Source organism: Narcine bancroftii, chromosome 3 (assembly GCF_036971445.1).
Source record: "Narcine bancroftii isolate sNarBan1 chromosome 3, sNarBan1.hap1, whole genome shotgun sequence".
NCBI lineage: Eukaryota > Metazoa > Chordata > Chondrichthyes > Torpediniformes > Narcinidae > Narcine > Narcine bancroftii.
Genome location: NC_091471.1, coordinates 38,337,639 through 38,355,978, shown reverse-complemented (window position 1 = coordinate 38,355,978; position 18,340 = coordinate 38,337,639). Strand labels below are relative to the sequence as shown.

The window sequence follows — 18,340 nt, the reverse complement described above, 5'->3', positions numbered from 1 at the left end:
GATTTTTCACATGTACAGAAAATGGAAGAAAGTATTGATCAGTATGTGACTGAATTGAGAAACAGATGCAAAACATGTGAATTTGGTGGACTGACTGACTTGTGTATGGTATTCCAGATAATAATCTAAGGGAAAGACTGCTAAGAGAGCAAAATCTAGACCTGGAAAAAGCCATCGAACTCTGTAGGGCTAAGAAACTGTAAAAACACAGGCAAAACTAGCTGCAATGTGGAAGCAGTGAACAAGAACAGACATAAACTGTTTAACAAAAAGCACACCAAAGTGGAGAGGCGTGGCCATCGAACAAAAATGAAAGGGATAATCGAATGCCATGTTGTCAGTGTGGTGCAGAACACCTACACAAAGTGTCCAGCATATGATAAAACATGCTATATGTGGATCAAAAGCAACCATTATGCCTGTTGCTGTAGGAACCAATTGCAACAAAGTAAGGTTCATGTAGTAGATGAAAGGGAGATAGAGGAATTCTATGTAGACGTTGTGACTGAAAACAAGAAAGAAAACAGAGACTGGATGTTGAGATTAAAAGTGAATGACATACATTTTCATTAAATTGGATACTAGAGCACAAATTAATGTAATATCAGAGACTGATTTCAAGAAGATTAGATCCAGACCAAAATGTATGGAACAAAAGTGAAGGTGACAGGATATTCAAGGAGAATGCATGGTCAAAGTGAAACACGAGGACAAAAAGCACATGCTAACATTCATCGTGGTACCGAAGGATGTACAGGCCAAACTAGGTTTAACAGCCTGTGAAAAACTGAACCTGGTAAAAAGAGTCCTTGTTGTGGAAAGCGAAGGAGATGATGAACTCATGAAGGAGTACAATGACCTATTTCAGGATCTAGGCTGCCTTCCAGGAGAACACATGATCAGAGTGGATAAACGTGTGCCACCGATAATACATCCATGCAGAAAAGTTCCATTTGTGCTTCAAAAGCAACTAAAAGCAGAGTTGGACAGGATGGAAAGCCGGAACATGATTCAGAAGATAGATGAGCCAACAGAGTGGGTGAGTTCACTCGTTGTTGTGGACAAAAAGAATGGAAAGCTTAGAATTTTCCTGGATCCAAGAGAGAAATGCCAGTTCGGGTGACAGAACTAACATTTGTAGGAGATATTATTGGCAGTGAGGGCATTAGACCAGATCCTAGAAAGTTGTCCGCCATTGGGAATATGCCAAGGCCACAATGCAAAAAGGACATACAGAGGTTTAATGGAATGGTCAACTATATGGGTAAATTCATATCCAATCTCTCAGAAAAGACAGCTCCATTGAGACGACGAACAGAAAAGAACATTGAATGGGAGTGGAATCACGAGCATGAAAAGTCATGGAGGGAATTAAAGAAACTTCTCACAGAGGAACCAGTTCTGAGGTTTTACGACCCAGCGAGACCCATAAAGATATCATCAGTGGCATCACATAGTGGGCTCGGTGCAGTTCTTCTGCAAAAATATGATGACTGGCAACCTATTGCATATGCATTGAGCTCAATGACAGATGCGAAGACACGATATGGTCAAATTGAAAAGGAGCTGCTCGGCATCACATACGCCTGTAAAAGATTTAATCAGTTTGTGTCAGGACAAGCAATCAGTGTAGAGACTGACCATAAGCTCTTGATTTCATTGTTCCAAAAGCCATTAAATGAATGTCCACAGAGAATATAAAGATGATGATTAGGCTGCGATGCTATACACTGAATGTGGCATGCACTCTGGGTAAGCTAATGTATACAGCAGACACATTATCTAGAGCTGTTGACATGAGAGAGCCTGCAAACACCAAAATGGATGAAGATGTGAATGCCTTCATGGACATGATCACAAGTGCACTGCCCATATCAGATGCAAAAATGGAGCTGATAAAGTCAGAGACAAACAAAGATGAAACACTGAGACAACTGAGAATAAAACATCTTGGATGGATGGCCCAACATGAAGTAGGACTGTTCACCTACATTTCAGAGTACTGGAGCTGCAGGGCAGAACTATCAGTGGTTGAAGACATAATCTACAAAGGGAGCAAAATCCTTATCCCAAAGAGTCTGAGAAAAGAGATGCTAAAAAGGATCCATGGAGGACATCTCGGAATCAAAAAGTGTAAGAGCATGAGAGGTGATGTACTGGCCAAGAATCAACAATGATATAACAAATGAAATGTCAAACTGTACAATATGGCGGAAATATCAAGCAAGTAATCTTGCAGAACCACTAAAGCCACACCCAGCACCATACAGACCTTACCAGAAGGTAGGCACTGACCTATTCGAATGTCAAGGGAAGGACTATCTTGTAGGCACAGACTATTACTCCCTGTATTCAGAGGTGCGTAAACTGAACACCACCACTGCAGATGCTGTAACAATAGGTATGAAAGCCATATTCTCCAGACATGGTGTGGCAAGTGAGGTCATGGACATGGACCCCAGTTTTGCAATTTAAAGTTCCAACAGTTTACCAAGGAATGGGACTTTGTACACATCAGATTAATACAAAATATGATGTGACAGAGTATATAGAAATATTTTTGGGAGATAAATTTGGAAAGGTTAGAGTAGGTTACATACAGACACTTTAAAACAGATCTTATTTGAAATACTGGAGACTTCATGTCCACAGTGACTTTACAGAAACTTTGATGAATCCTATGGAGATTTCACAAGTAGGTGTTAATTGGATTGTGGAATAAATGGACTATTGTCTTTTAAGCAACAGAGTGGTTTGAAGAGTTCGCAGAGAGGTCACTGATGGGTTCTTGTTTACCCAAAAACAACAGATGAAAGAGCCGGCTGGTGCCCTATTGTCTACAGAAGACTTGCTGTTGTAAGAGGATCCTGTGGTTTTGGAAGCAGAGAGAGTCAAACAGGCTGGCTCAGTCTCAGACTGTGTGTGTGTGTGAGAGAGACAGCAGTGTCAAACAGTAGAAGATGGTGGAACTGAAACAGAAGCTCCAGTGTGGAAGACGGCCTAGTCACAGCCCTTGTGGTTCATGCAAGAAGAGAGGACTGGCTGTCTAATGTTTCACTTGGAATAAGTGAAACAGAAAGGAACTCTGTAGTGACCTGAAAGAAAGAAGTTATCATCTGGAGAACCCTGATGGGGCAAGTTTTGTCAGCAAGACACTGAGGTAACCTTGTGGATGTCCTGGAACAACACATCTCTCTCTGAAAACCAACAAGAATCTTCCTCAGTAGTAACCATTGACCTTTCGAGCACCAAAGCCTGGTGAACTTTATGAATGTTAAATTCTGTGCACATTATAAGAATTTGCCTGCAACCAGTGAACTTGGAGGCATGAGAAGTGAGATTGGACTATGAACCAAAGAACTTTTCTGAACTTACACATGCGTGCGCTTAGAATTAGAAGGGGGTTAAGTTAGATTAAGTAAGTTAATAATAGATAAGTAAAAGTTTGTTTTTATTTTCATGTTCAAAGATAATTAAAAGCAACTTTTGTTTAAGTAACCATTTGTCTTGGTGAATATCTATTGCTGCTGGGATTTGGGGTCCTCTGGGCTTGTAACAATGATAATGAAATATATTTACATTTCAAAGCTTCTTTCATTATACCCTATACTATGAATATCACTGATTACAGGTGCGTTATTGAAGATCTCTATATTCGTCAGAAAGTTCTAAGACAGATTGTGGCAAGTTCTCATCATACTTTGTTGTCCAATTTCCATCTTTGCAGGAAACAGAAACGGCTTTGTAACTTCCAGCCTCTCCTTCATTGCATGAACCTGACAACATGTTGAGAAGAGAATCATGTTGTCAGTGTTCTAAATGCTAAGGTGTTCTAAATGCACATAAGAGACAGCAGATGCTGGAAACTTGAGCCAACACTATCTGCTGGAAGAACTCAGCAGGTCAAGTAGCACCAAGGGGAGAAACAAAATGGCTGATGTTTCAGTTTGCAATCTTCATCAAGACTCCTTCAAGATAGCCTGCTGAGTTCCCTCAGCAGATTGTATTTCAACTTTGATAACTATTTGGGCTGTTAAAAATGGCAATGAAAGTTAATCTGATCATAAGATGACTAAACATGATCTTTGATTTATGAGAGAGAAAGCATGATCAATGTTTCAGGCCAGAGCCTTTTATTGGGACTGAGAATATGAGGGGGGTGGTGGGGGGGTGCTGGGTGGAGTGGGGGAACAGCAAATTTAATGAGAAGAGGATAAGAAGGGTTGGTCAAAGGCCAGTGGGGATTTTGGTGAGCCAGGGACAATTGAAGAAAGACAGAGGCAATTGATTGGCAGGTGCCAAAGGGAGAGAGAGGAGCGAGTGAAAAAAGAGGTCAAGTGAGAGAAGTTAAGTCATACAGGAGGGTGATAGTGGAGACAAAAGCTGCAAGTCCTGGTATCTGAGAAGAGATGGTGATCAGAGTAGTATAATGAAAGACCAGGTAGAAGTGAATTCCCATTGAATCCAGCTCTGATGTGGCCTCCCCTGCAATGGTGAATCTAAGTGCAGATTTGTGGACTGTTGTGTAGAGCATCCCATCCAGTGTGACTCATCTTCCTCCATCTGACCCCTGCATGTCTCTCTCTCTCTCTCTCTCTCTCTCTCTCATACACACACACCTGCCAATCAGCTACTTCAATCCATTATCCTTCACCCCTCCCTGGTTCCCTGGTTCACCATTCCCATCCTGTCCCCATTTTACTGGCCATCTCACCAGTGCACTCTCAATCATGCTCGTTTTCTCCCACCGATGCTGTTGACCTGCTGAATTCCTCCAGCGGATTGTGCTTTGCTCCATATTCAAGCATCTGCAGTCTTGCTATCAAAGTAAATTCGTTCTTCTCTCAACTTAAAAACCTTTCCATTTCCCTTCAAATTCTAACTTCCAAAATTATGCTGGCATTTTCCTATGTCGAGTTGCAACATATATTTCTACTGAAAATATGCAAAATAATGTGGCATATCCAGTTCCATCCTTCAATTTCTGTCAGGATCATTTCTGAAAATCCTAAGTCCATCACAAATTATTTTGGAAAATCATTCAGCAAAAGCAACATCATTCCACCTTCACCCCTTCATTCATACCCAGCAGCCACCTCTCTACAGCCCCATTTCCTTCAGAGGCCTGTTGTATTATTTTTGCCTTTGGTCTTGACTCCTATTTTAGGACAAAAGACAAAGGAGCAGAAATAGGCTAATTAGTCTACAGAGTCTGCCCCGCCATTTAATCATGAGCTGATCCACATTCCCGCTCAGTCCCACTGCCTGGTCTTCTCCCCATAACCTTTGATGCCCTGGCTAATCAAGAACCTATCAATCACTGCCTTAAATACACCCAATGGCTTGGCCTCAACAACCAACGGTGGCAACAAATTCCACAAATTTACCATTGTCTGCTAAAGAAATTCCATTACGTCTCTGTTCTTAGCAGGCACCTTCAATCCTGAAGTTGTGCCCTCTTGTCCTACCTAGACTCCCCCACCTTAAGAAACATTCTTTCTACATCTACTCTGTCCACACTTTTCAACATTCAAAATATTTCAGTGAGGTCCATAGAACATTACAGCACAGAAACATCCCCCTTCGGCACTTTTAGTCTGTGCCAAACCATTTTTTTTTTCCTAATCCCACTGACCTGCACCCAGTCCATAGCCCTCCTTACTTTTCTCACTCATGCACCAGTCCAAATTCTTATTATATTTTAAAATTGAGCCTGCATTCACCACTTCAGCTGGCAGCTCATTCTACACTCCCACCACTCTCTGTGTGAAGAAGTTCCCACTCATGTAAGTCCCCCCCCCCCCCCCGCACTAAACCTTTCCCCTTTCACTCTTAACCCATGTCCTCTGGTTTGTATCTCACTAACCCTCAGTGGAAAAACTTGCCTATATTTACTCTGTATATTCCCCTTATAATTTTAAATACCTCTATCAAATTTCCCCTCATTCTTCTATACTCCTGGGAATAAAGTCCTGGACCTTTTTAATATTTCTCTGTAACTCAGTTCCTGAAGTCCAGGCAACATCCTGACAAATCTAACCTCCCATGTGAGACCTTGTCAAAGGCCTTACTAAAGTCCATGTAAACAGTATCCACAGCCTTTTCCTTCTTCAATTTTCCTGCTAACCTTCTCAAATAATTCTATAAAATTTGTTAAACACAACCTACCACACACAAGGACATGTTGACTATCCCTATTCAGTTTCTGGCTATCTAAATAATTGTATATCCACTCTCTTAAAGTACCTTCCAATAATTTACCTTCTACTGATGTCAGGCTCACTGGTCTATACTTTCCAGGTTTACTTTTAGAGCCTTTTTTAAATAATTGAACATCATGAGCTACCCTTCAATCTTCTGGCACCACACTCCTGCAATTTCTACACTAGCCTCCTTTTTAATCTTTACAGGTTACGAGACTTCACTGCTTGTTTTCCTTGCTTCCCAAGTCTCTTACCATTTTCTGAGTGAATACTGATGAAAAAAAAACATTCAAGATCTCCCCCATCTCTTTTTGCTCCATACAAATCCAACCACTCTGAACTTTGAAGGGACCAATTTTATCCCTTGCTACCCTTTTTCTCTTAATATACCTGTAGAAACCCTTAGGATTTTCCTTCACATTGCTTGCCAAAGCAACTTCAAGTCTTCTTTTAGCTTTCCTGATTTCTTTCTTGAAGTTTTTCTTGCATTTTTTATACTCCTCAAGTACCTCATTTATTCCATGTTGCCTATACCTGCTATACACCTCTCTCTTTTTCCCAACCAAATCCCCAATATCCCTCAAAAACTAAGGTTCTCTATGTCTGTTAACCTTGCCTTTAATCCTGACAGGAGCATACAAACTCTGTACGATCAAAATTTCACTCATGAATGTCCTCCACTTACCATGCACATTCTTACCCGAAAACAACTTATCCGCATCCACATATTCTAGATCCTTTCTTATTTCCTTTCAATTGGCCTTTCTCCAATTTAGAATCTTAACCCAAGGCCCAAACCTATCCTTCTCCATAATTAACTTGAAACTAATGGCATTATGATCACTGGACCCAAAATTTTCCTCTACATATAGTTCTGTCACCTGACTTGTCTTATTCTCTAATAGGAGATCCAGGATTCCACTCTCTCTAGTTGGTACCTCTTTATATCTTTAAATCTCCTATCAAAAACTTATGTTTCCTGCAGCTGTCTACTATCTCTCTACAGATTTGCTCCTCCAATTCTCGTTGACTATTGGGCGGTCAATAATACAACCCCATGGGTGTAGTCATACCGTTCCTGTTCCTCAGGTCCACCCATGTGGCCTCAGTAGATTAGCCGTCTGGTCTGTCCTGCCTGAGTGATTTTTTTTCCATGATAAGCAATGCCACTCCTTTCCTTTTCATCCCCCTGTTCTATCCTGTGTAAAGCAACAGAAGTCCAGAACACTGAGTTGCCAGTCCTGCCCCACCTGCCCCTCACTAATGGCCACAATGTCATAATTCTATGTGCCAATCCATGCTCTAAGCTTGTTTTCCTTTCCTACAGTATTCCTTGTATTGAAATCGATATACCTGAGAAGATTTTTAACTGTGCATACAATTTTCATTCACATCATCTATTGGTCCCCTTCCAGTTCAGATACGAACTGTTCCATCGAAACAGGGCCTACCTTCCCTGGAAGAGAGTCTAATGCTCCAGAAACGTGAAGCTCTCCCTCCTGTACAATGTCTTTAGCCATATGTTAAGCTTCATTATCTTCCTACTTCTAACCTCACTACCATGTGGCACAGGTAGTAATCCTGAGATCACTACCTTGGAGGCCCCATCCTTCAAACTAGTGCCTTAGACCACCCTTAGACCATTCAGCTTTCTGAGCATCTTCTCCCTTGAAATAGTTGCTGCACTCACTTCCCTTCCCTGATACCTTTCACTATTTGGCACACTGCTCATGTCTTCCACAGTGAAGACTGATGCAAAATAGTCATTTAGTTTCTCTGTTATCTCCTTAATGCCCATTATTTCTTCAGCATCATTTTCTAATGGTCCTTTTTCTACTCTCACCTCTCTTTTACCTTTTATACATGAAGGTTTTTATATACACTGATATTATTTGCTAGCCTACTTTCATACTTCATCTTTTTCTTTCCTTATGAGATTTCAGTCACTTTCTGTAAATTTTTAAATCTTCCCAGTTCTCCATCTTCCCACTAATTTTTGCTTCCTTATATGTCCTCTCTTTGAGTTTTAATTTGGCTTTGACTTCCCTTGTCAGTTGTGACATTTTTCCATTTGAATATTTTTCTTTAATACTCTTTGAAAATGCATAAAAAAACATTCACTTTATTTCTTTTATCACCAGCCTGCCTTTTCTTTGTGGGATATTGTATGATTGGCCAGGAAATGGTAGCCTGTTCAAATCCATGCTGTTTTGCTATGATTAATTTTTCCCATAATATAGACACTCCAAGTTTACCAACTGTTGACTAGCCAGCTTCTAATTTCTTGCCTCATTTCCCAAACTCTTTTAGAAGTAGTGAGTCATCCTCAAATACTGTGGTATAATTTGTGTCTCTACATAGTTCTGGAAATCCTTCCATAAATTCTTCCCTAGCTTCCCACCACACCATAGTACATTTCCATCTGGTCACAGATAGCTGTTTTATTCAAGTTTGATTAAATTCTTTTCACTATTTGTCTTTCTTCTTTATCTATTGTTTCCATCTCTGGTGACTCTGCAAATACAGAATATGTGTTTATTTATTGTCTCTGTCAATCTCCAACTCCCTATATAAGATTGCCTCGATCAACTCTGCACATAAGGCCTTTTCACATTGGCAACTCACTAAATAGATGTGTGAATGACCTGTCTTGAAATACCGGTACGGCCATTCACACTGGACCAAGAAAACTCGGTTCCGTGCGTCCTTTCACATTATCTTCCTGGTATCACGGAGCTAAGGGGGCCCAACCTCCAGCGTTGACATCCTGAGTGATGTATTAAGTATGCGCAGGGCAGTGAATCATAGCAGGAATAAAACACACATGTGCACAATTTATCAAAGAGCATGGGAAAATACATGGACAATTTAATAAAACATACGGGCAAAATGTATAAAAGAGCGTGGGAAAATCTACTGCAAGTATTGATTGAAAGAAATGGATTTCAAACTTTTTATTTTCATTCAAATACCACCTTAAGTAATCTCTTACTAATCACCGTTTCCGACTATTGGAGGCTGGTGGAGGCCTGTCAGTGAGGGAGTGGGGCAGTGGGCTTTAGACTGTTTAAACTGAAGACAAACCTACAGACCAGTTTGCTAACAATATAGCAGATTTGATTAATGGTAAATCAGAAAAATCCAACACTACCTGCCTGCCATCCCCCCCCCTCAGGAGGTCGCATACATGCATGGAAGAATGCCATCAGTGTATCATTAATGGGACCCGGAATATCGATTGCCTGTTCACACTGGAGCCCATTCAAAATGGATCAGCTCTGATACAATCTCCCTAGCCCCTTTCATACTGGCACTTGAAACCAGTAATTAACTGGCAATTTACTGGTTCATGTACCAGTGTGAACACACCCAAACTGGTATGGGGGCTCCAAATCGACCCGGGAATTAACCACCTAGGGAGGTAGTATAGCTGATCCATTTTGAATCAGTTCTAATGTGAATGGATGACCCAGTAGGCCTGATCCTATTAGTAATGCATTGATGACGTGTGTGCGTGCATGGGAAGTTCTTCAAGTGGCAGGGATGGAAAGAGCAAAAAGGTGAGTTCACAGCAGAGAACACTATTAACTAGCATATGGAAAGAGTGCAGAACGAAAACAAGAAAAGGAACTTGTTGGAATGGCTACAAATAGCTTACATGCTGTTCATAAAATCGAACATTTGTGGTGTGGAGTAAAAATAAATCAATTACTTCTAACAGTTCTGAAGGTTGAGTGGCAAGATGCCATTTTTACACTTCATTGTCAGTGTGATTTTCCCACACTCTTATCTGTTTTATTCCCGCTACCACTTTCCCACGCTCACTATAATCTCTGCGCGCGCGTGTTAACCCCCATTACCATTTTCCCATTCCTGTCTTTTGTAAATAAAATCATTTACGACAAAACTGCATTCAGAGTCCTTTTGAGACCTATCGAATCTATTTTCTCACTCATAACACTCACACATACACCCCCACACCCCCCTGCACCACACCCCCCCCCCCACCCAGAGAGTGAGGGTCTGGACCTTGTTGTGGGTAATCTAATTGAACAAAGTATTCACTGTCTGTGAGTTTGTAGTATGTCACCACTGGAGGTTGGCCTCACCTTTGCCTTGCAATACCAGGTATGCAATGTGAAAGGGTGCACAGAACTGGTCTTTCTTGGTCCAGTGTGAACAACCCTGCCAGTATTTCAAAACAGGTCGTTCACAATTTAGCGAGTTGCCAATGTGAAAAGGTCTTAGGAAGTTAAGACCCAGTTGATTTAGAGACCCCATACCAGTTTGGGAACATTTACACTGGTCAGTGAACCATTAAATTGCCGGTTAATTCCTGGTTTCAAGTGCCAGCGTGAAAGGGGTTTGTGATTATCCTATTATCTGCCAATAGAAAGGTTTTCAGTAGCCCCTTTCACATTGGCGAACTGCTAAATTGGCAGTTCAATGAACCGTTTCAAAATACCAGTAGAGCCATTTGCACTAGACCAATGTTAACCGGTTCTCTGCACCTTTTCACATTTACCACCTGGCATCACAGTTCAAAGGGGCACCTATCCTCATCACCGCTGGAGTCTTGAGTGATGAAAACAGCTGGTTATCTTGAAGCATTTTGAATGTCTATATCAGGGTGATCAAAATGCGGCTCTTTGACCTATAATATTCGAATAGTCTATAGATTGCGACCTTCCCCTCGACCGCCCGACTCACGCTGCCAGTCTCTCACCCCACTTGCCAGATTTTGGAGTTTTCCAGATGTCCAGATTAAAGACTGTATACCTGTATAAGTGCAGACATTGGACTGTGCAGACCTAGCTGGTACACTTCAGATATAAATCTTATTTCAAGAGTCTGTGAAAACTTTGTGAAGGAAGACGGCTTCAACAAAATGTAAGAAACGAAAATATGAAGAAGAAAACCGAAATTTTCAGCCGTAGTGGGAGGAAGAGTTTGCATTCACATTTAAAGGAGGCAAACCTTTGTGCCTTTTCTGCCAAGTGCCACTCAGTCATTACAAAGCCAGTAACTTGATACGCCGTCATGAAACTAATCACAAAAACTTTTCGTATGATTACCCACCTAAATCAGACTTGAGAAAAAACAAGTTAAAATCATCAATAAATAGCCAGCAGACACTGTTGACATTGTTCAGTAAGGAACCTGATACGACAACTGAAGCCAGTTTTGTTATATTATGGAATATTGCTCGTGCTAAACGCCCATATTCTGATGGCAAATTTATTAAGAAGAATATAGCTGAGGCTGTTACAATGTTAGATCTAAATAACACAAAACTTCAGCGACTAATATCACATACACCAGTTTCTCGCCACACTACAGAGAGGCGTATCTTTCAGATCAGTGCTTATGTTGCAGGCAAAAGGCAAAATGATTTAAAAGATTCTCTTGCATTCAGCTTAGCTCTTGACGAATCAACAGACATACAAGACAACTTACAACTGGCAATATTTGTTCGTTATGTTTCCTCTGATGTAAATGTAGAAGAGATGTTGGACTTAGTGGCATTGAAAGAAACAACTCGTGGTGAAGACATTAAAAATGCTCTTGACAGAACCTTAAAAAATGCTGATTTTCCAAAGAAAGGCTGATTTTCCACTGAATAAACTCGTCAGTGTTGCAACAGATGGAGCACCTGCAATGGTGGGGTGGGGAAAAAAGTAGGGTTATTTGTACTTATGAAAAGTGATCCCAGCTTTCCAGAGTTTCTCCCTGTTCATTGCATTATTCATCGTGAACACCTGGCAGCCAGATACTTCAGGTATGAAGATGTTATGAAAGCCGTCCTTGAAACTGTCAATTTCATACGCACAAATGGGAAGACCCACCGACGGTTCAGAAATTTTATTGAAAAATTGGAGCTTGAGGATAAACCTAGTGATGTATCTTTCTACTCCATTGTGAGGTGGCCGTCAACCAGCAATGTCTTGAGTAGGTTTGTGGATCTGTTGGAGCCCTATTATTACTTTTCTCAAAGAAAATAAAAGATCCTATCCTCGAATGGAAAATGATGAATGGATGCAAGATCTGATGTTCCTTACTGATATAATGAGTCATCTACAAACTCTCAACTTGGCACTCCAGGGGAAAGATAAGATTATTTCTGATCTTACTCAAACAATTTACAGCTTTCAGAATAAAATAAGAATTTTTCAAAGAGATATATTGTCAAGAAATTTCAGTCACTTCCCTTATCTCAGTAAGAGAGTAAATACATTCCCTGATATTGAAATAAAAGACTATAAACTGGAAGAATACAAAGATAAATTTCAAGGACTGCTTGATAATTTCCTAGCCAGCTTTGATGACTTGCAGAAGCTGAAGCCCTGCTTTGTCTTTCTTGTAAATCCATTCATGGTTGATGTGGTCAATGTTGGCTGTCCAATTCCCGAACCTCTGGTTACAGAATCATCTGCTGTGGAAATGGAACTAATGGAATTGCAGCAGGACCTGGGTCGAAAGAAGATCCATGAATCCCAGTCTACAATTAAGTTCTGGAAACAAGTTCCAGAAATAAAATATCCTGAACTAAAGAAAACTAGTGTGCGACTCATCTCAATTTTCAACACTGTTGTGAATCACTGTACGCTGTAATGAAGTTTGTGAAGTCGAAGCATCGTGCAATCCTTACAAACCAACACCTGACAGAGCTAATTCGAACAGGTCTGACAACATATCAGCCAGACTTTAAATGACTTACAACCAGGATGGAGACCCGCAAGACCACTACTAGAGGTAAATAGCGTCTTTAATAGCCTGATATTTGTAGCAATGAAGACGCTGTTTACATCCGGTACCGCACGGATGGCAGTCTCTTCAATCTGAGGCGCCTGCAAGCTCACACCAAGACACAAGAGCAACTTGTCCGTGAACTACTCTTTGCAGACGATGCCGCTTTAGTTGCCCATTCAGAGCCAGCTCTTCAGCGCTTGACGTCCTGTTTTGCGGAAACTGCCAAAATGTTTGGCCTGGAAGTCAGCCTGCAGAAAACTGAGGTTCTCCATCAGCCAGCTCCCCACCATGAGTACCAGCACCCCCACATCTCCATCGGGCACTCAAAACGGTCAACCAGTTTACCTATCTCGGCTGCACCATCTCATCGGATGCAAGGATCGACAACGAGATAGACAACAGACTCGCCAAGGCAAATAGCGCCTTTGGAAGACTACACAAAAGAGTCTGGAAAAACAACCAACTGAAAAACCTCACAAAGATAAGCGTATACAGAGCCGTTGTCATACCCACACTCCTGTTCGGCTCCGAATCACGGGTCCTTTACCGGCATCACCTACAACTCCTAGAACGCTTCCACCAGCGTTGTCTCCGCTCCATCCTCAACATTCTCCTCTGAAGAATCTTCAGTTTGTTAATCACCTGGGGCTTGTCCCTGTCAAACCCCATGTTTCTGAGCCTGGAGGCGATTTAATTGTGCCCATTAAATGAAAGGAGGCCACCTCCTCAGCCCTCAGTGAGAGGAGCTCCGCACCTCCCTATCCCCTCAGTTTGAGATCATAATTATATGAAAAATTGGGATTGCAATTGAAACTGCTTCTTCCTCCTCTGACAACTCTTGCAGGCTGACTCACCACATGGTCGCATGCACACACGTAAGTACGTCATCAATGCATCAATAACTGGACCCAGCATACCCCTGTTCTGTTCACACTGGGCTAACCATTACGCTGATTCAAAACAAATCAGCAATGATACAATCTCTAAGGCGGTTCATCCCTGGGACGATTTGACCCCTGTGTGCTGGTTCACAAGCATTTATACTGACATGTTAACTGTGATTGGTGGTTAATTACTGAGTTAAAGTGCCAGTGTGAAAGGGGCTATTGTCTATTATGTATTTTGAAAATGGTCTCTCATATTCCTCTCAAAGCTTTTCAGAATGTTCAGTGCTTTCCTATTGATTATTTTTCAGTTGTAATTCTTCCCACAATTCCCATTACCTTTGCAACTTTCATTTTTGAGATGGTTTATTTTCTCAGGGCAATATGTTCAATTTACATCCTTTCTGTTTCATCCCTGTCAGTTGCTTGGTTTTAAATGGCAGTATTTGTCCAGTTTAATCTGAGGACATTTCATTTTTATTGTATTTGGATTTGTTTCAATTATACGCCCTCACTATTGCTTTTTTTAATCATTTTATTAATTTTACCAAAAAACAAAACAAAATATGGTCATGGTGACAAAGATTTCACATGTCAGGAAAGGGATGATTGGTTAGTTTCTTTATCCGTCAAGCTGAGTGACCAGACAGCTGTGAATGATTGTTAATTTGTGCATGTACTTTGAATGCAACTGTTCTCAAGTCAATGCATTTTTTTGGAGAAGTTAACCTAGAATTTCTGTTTTTGCCATTCTGGAAATAAGCTCTTTTTTGAGTAATTTGACTTGCCTACTGTACATTAGACTGTTTGCCTGATCACATTTTTTTTAGACATACAGGCCCTTCTGGCCCACGAGCCCATGCCGTCCAAATTATACCTAATTAACCTACGACCTTGTACATTTTTTGAAAGGTGGGATGCAACTGGAGTACCTGGAGGAAACCCACACAGTCAAGGTGAGAACGTACAACTCCTTACTGACAGCGTGTGATTCAAACCCAGGTTGCTGGCGCTGTAACAGTGTTGCACTAACCGCTATGTTAACCTCATCCACCTTCACCTCATTGGTTGATATGGATGCTAAAATGTTCTCTGAAACATAATGCAATCACTGATTCTTAAATGTTTCTCCGTCTACTTCTCACTGGACAGGACCATGTTAAGTAGTGTCCTTGTTGGGGAAGAAATGTACCGATGTAGGAAATGCGCAAGCACTCAGCAAAAAATCTTTCCCTTTCTCACAACAATAATATTCTTTCCAACGCCCCTTCTAGACTACAGCTGTCTTTAAGAACACGATTTACCACTCGTGTTTATCTATTAATTTCCCTTGATGTCCCTTCAGCAAAATCAATGCCAGTTTTACTCGGGAGGATTAAAGTCTCGGTACCTCATTCATTCACCAATATTCATAGATGAATTGAAATAACTGGGGAGTTGAAATTCCATTTTCCTCAACTAACAGACTGGATCAGTTTGCATCTGGTAGAGGCCCCAGAGCCCATTCCTAATTTAGGAATGTGGTCACATGCAAGCATGGTGGACATCCAATAGGGTGTGATGCACAAACCTGGAAAGTTGGGATTACAGCATCCTGGACAATGATTGAGTGATCATCTGGCATGCACTGAAACTATGCCGAACTCCATTTAAAAAAAAACTTCTCAGGGATGTTCAGTCCTCTATGAAAATCATTTCTGAATGTTTGGGAGTTTTTCCTGAGCCCTCAAGCAGAACTCAACCAGTTAAATTCATTTTATTAAAGTAAGGTTCGAAGGAAGATTGCTGGATTTATTTCCTTATATAGCTATTGTTATTATTAAGGGTGGGATTGGAGATTCACTGCTGTGGGTTTACCCTGCACCACTAGGAGCTGTATACAGTCTGCCCTGAACTAGTTTGCACAGCACTCAAGGACAGTCATGTCAATCTAAACTAGATTTGAATGTTGGCTCCAGAGGTGGAAGATCTCATTATCAATGCTGCCCCATTGCACCACCCGGCGTCCTTCTTTCAGTACCTGGGAGACTGGTAGAATTGTTTTGACTGGCATGAATGGCATCTTGTTATCCTGTGAGTTTAATTGTAGATAGTATCTTTATGTGCAGCTAGACATCAATAATATTTTGTTTATGTGGGCCAGCCTGAAAATCCAGCTCTTGAAGGTCAGAGCACATCATCTGACTGAATAAATCAATGAGAATAGTCAATACCTTTCATTTTCATTATTTCTTTGATAATCTGGTTTAGGTGAAGTTTGGCAACGAGTATTTTGCCTTTTTTTAACAATGCTCCTCATCTGTAGTTGACCCTTAATTGCGATAAAGCAAAAATAATTTGAGTCATTCTGAAAACCACACGGTGTTGCGATTAAAAGAAGAGGGTAATTGCAATAAATGGCCTCAATCCTTTGTGCAGGATTTGCTTTTCTTTGTGGTTTGTCTGCTATGAGGCGCCAAGTTTGGGATGAGTCATTAAAACCAAAGTTCCATCTGTTCTTTCATGTGGATGAGAGTTTTCAGAGAAGAGCGGGACCAAATGTTCTCCTTCAATAGACGAACAGATTATCTTCTCATTATCTCAGCTCTTTATGGGACCACCTTTGCTCCTCAATTTTCTTTCGTTACAGTTGTGTGTACATTTCAAAAGCAGAAGTACATCATTAGGAGCAATGCAATTTGGTATATTATTTGGTATAGTGCTTTATAAATGGAAGCCTTTTGTTATGATAACTTTAACCAGTGAATAATTGAGCCACATGGATTAGTCATCATTCTGTACTGAGTTAGGTGTGTGTGAGGAGTTGAATTGGCCAAACTCTTTTCTCATTATCAAGTTCTTTGTCCTAATCACCAGCCAGTGAAGCCAATTGAAATGCATTGGTATGATGAGACTGGGCATTGTTGTTTCACCATCACAATATCATAGGAAGGCAGACAGGAAGAGGCCATTCAAGCTTCAAGGTAACTGCACCATTCAATTAGAACACGGCTGATCTCTATCTTAATCCTATGCACCTCCTTGACTGCATGCTGATTATCTTTCTCAAACATTCAGTCAATCTCAGTTTTCAACTTTGGAATTGGTCTGCTTCAGTCTTGGATCTTCAGAAGCTTTAACTTTGAAGTGAGTCTCCTTATTTTGGACTCATCCCAACAGAGGACTTTATTTCTCATTTTGAATATTATCAATTCCTTTCATTATCTCCTCAATAAGATTCATTATTTAACTTTTTTGAAAGAACATCTAATTTGAACAAAATCAAAATATGGTGGGTATATTGGTAATTTTATACTTGAAATGGAAACATTCATTGGAAAGGCTCAGTAGATCAATCTTGTGTGGAGAAAGAAATAGTCTTAACATCTCTATTTGGGTTTATGAGTGATGATCTTGTATTAATAACCCCCTAATTTTGGATTCTCTCAGAGATGGAAACATCTGATTTCCACCTTTCCTTTCAGATCCCTTTAATTTTTTTTTAAACCAAAATTAAGCTGTTTGTTGGGGTTTGAAAGACTGATAAATCCACTAATTCAGTGGAATTATTCTAGGGTGGTGAATACAACAGAGTCCGGGTGATCCTTCTGCACAAGTTCAGCAATCCTTTAGTTGCATTTAGCTAAGAGTGATAGCGTCTATATTTCCTGTGTAAAGAAAGCTGGCCACATACTGAAGGATTCATTCCACCCAACTCATGCTCTCCTCTGATCCCACTTCCATTGGACAGAAAATACATATGGTGAAAAACATAAGCCTCCAGGTCACTGGCAAACGTTGATGCCCTTGCACTAGTTTTGGACCCTGCACTTTTGTTTTTGCAAAACTACAAGCTGCATAATGTGACCTTGTAGCTCTCTACACTTTTGTATATTCATTTGTTCCCATTACACAACCTGCTGTATGAGTTGATTCCCCTGGATATCACACAAAATAAGGATTCTTTACTCTTTCTCTGTCCATATAAATAATTCATTTCAATCTTCCTGTAATGAACCTTGCTGTTCGTCATATATATATTAATGATGTTTAATGGCTGAAGTAGTCATCACTAACTAGTTTATAAATTATACAAAAATTGGTTGCATTTTTGATGGTGAATATAGTCCTTAGGGTAGGGGAAGATGATTGCTTATTAATATAGGCAAATCATGGCATATGGAATTTAATCGATCATTTATGAGGCAGTGACTTTAAAAAAAAATATTTATAACTTTTAAAACTCAGTTTCCATATTCATATATTTACAAATATAATTATAGTCATGTGCAAAATCAATCACTGAGTTCAAGTCACTTTTACCCTCCCCTCCCTCCAACCCTCCACATCTCACACTCACATTCATACCTTGCGTACAGGACATCTCCAACATAGGTGAGGGAATCAGCATTAGAATCATCCCTGCCTCTTATTCCTTTCAAGTAGCTTCTCAGCTCCGGGGATCTTTCTATACGTACTGACCCATTTAGGGACAGACACACAACAAGACACTATTGGACATCC

General features: G+C 40.5%; 1 long non-coding RNA gene across 1 annotated transcript in view; it reads right to left on the bottom strand.

Moving 5' to 3' along the window:
* The window catches only part of LOC138757093 (uncharacterized), a 33,185-nt gene extending 19,409 nt beyond the window's left edge, over positions 1-13,776 (bottom strand). The window contains exon 1 of the long non-coding RNA XR_011353338.1: positions 13,463-13,776. This is a non-coding gene — a long non-coding RNA (uncharacterized lncRNA). The remainder of the gene's footprint in view (positions 1-13,462) is intronic.
* Positions 13,777-18,340: the final 4,564 nt, after the last annotated feature.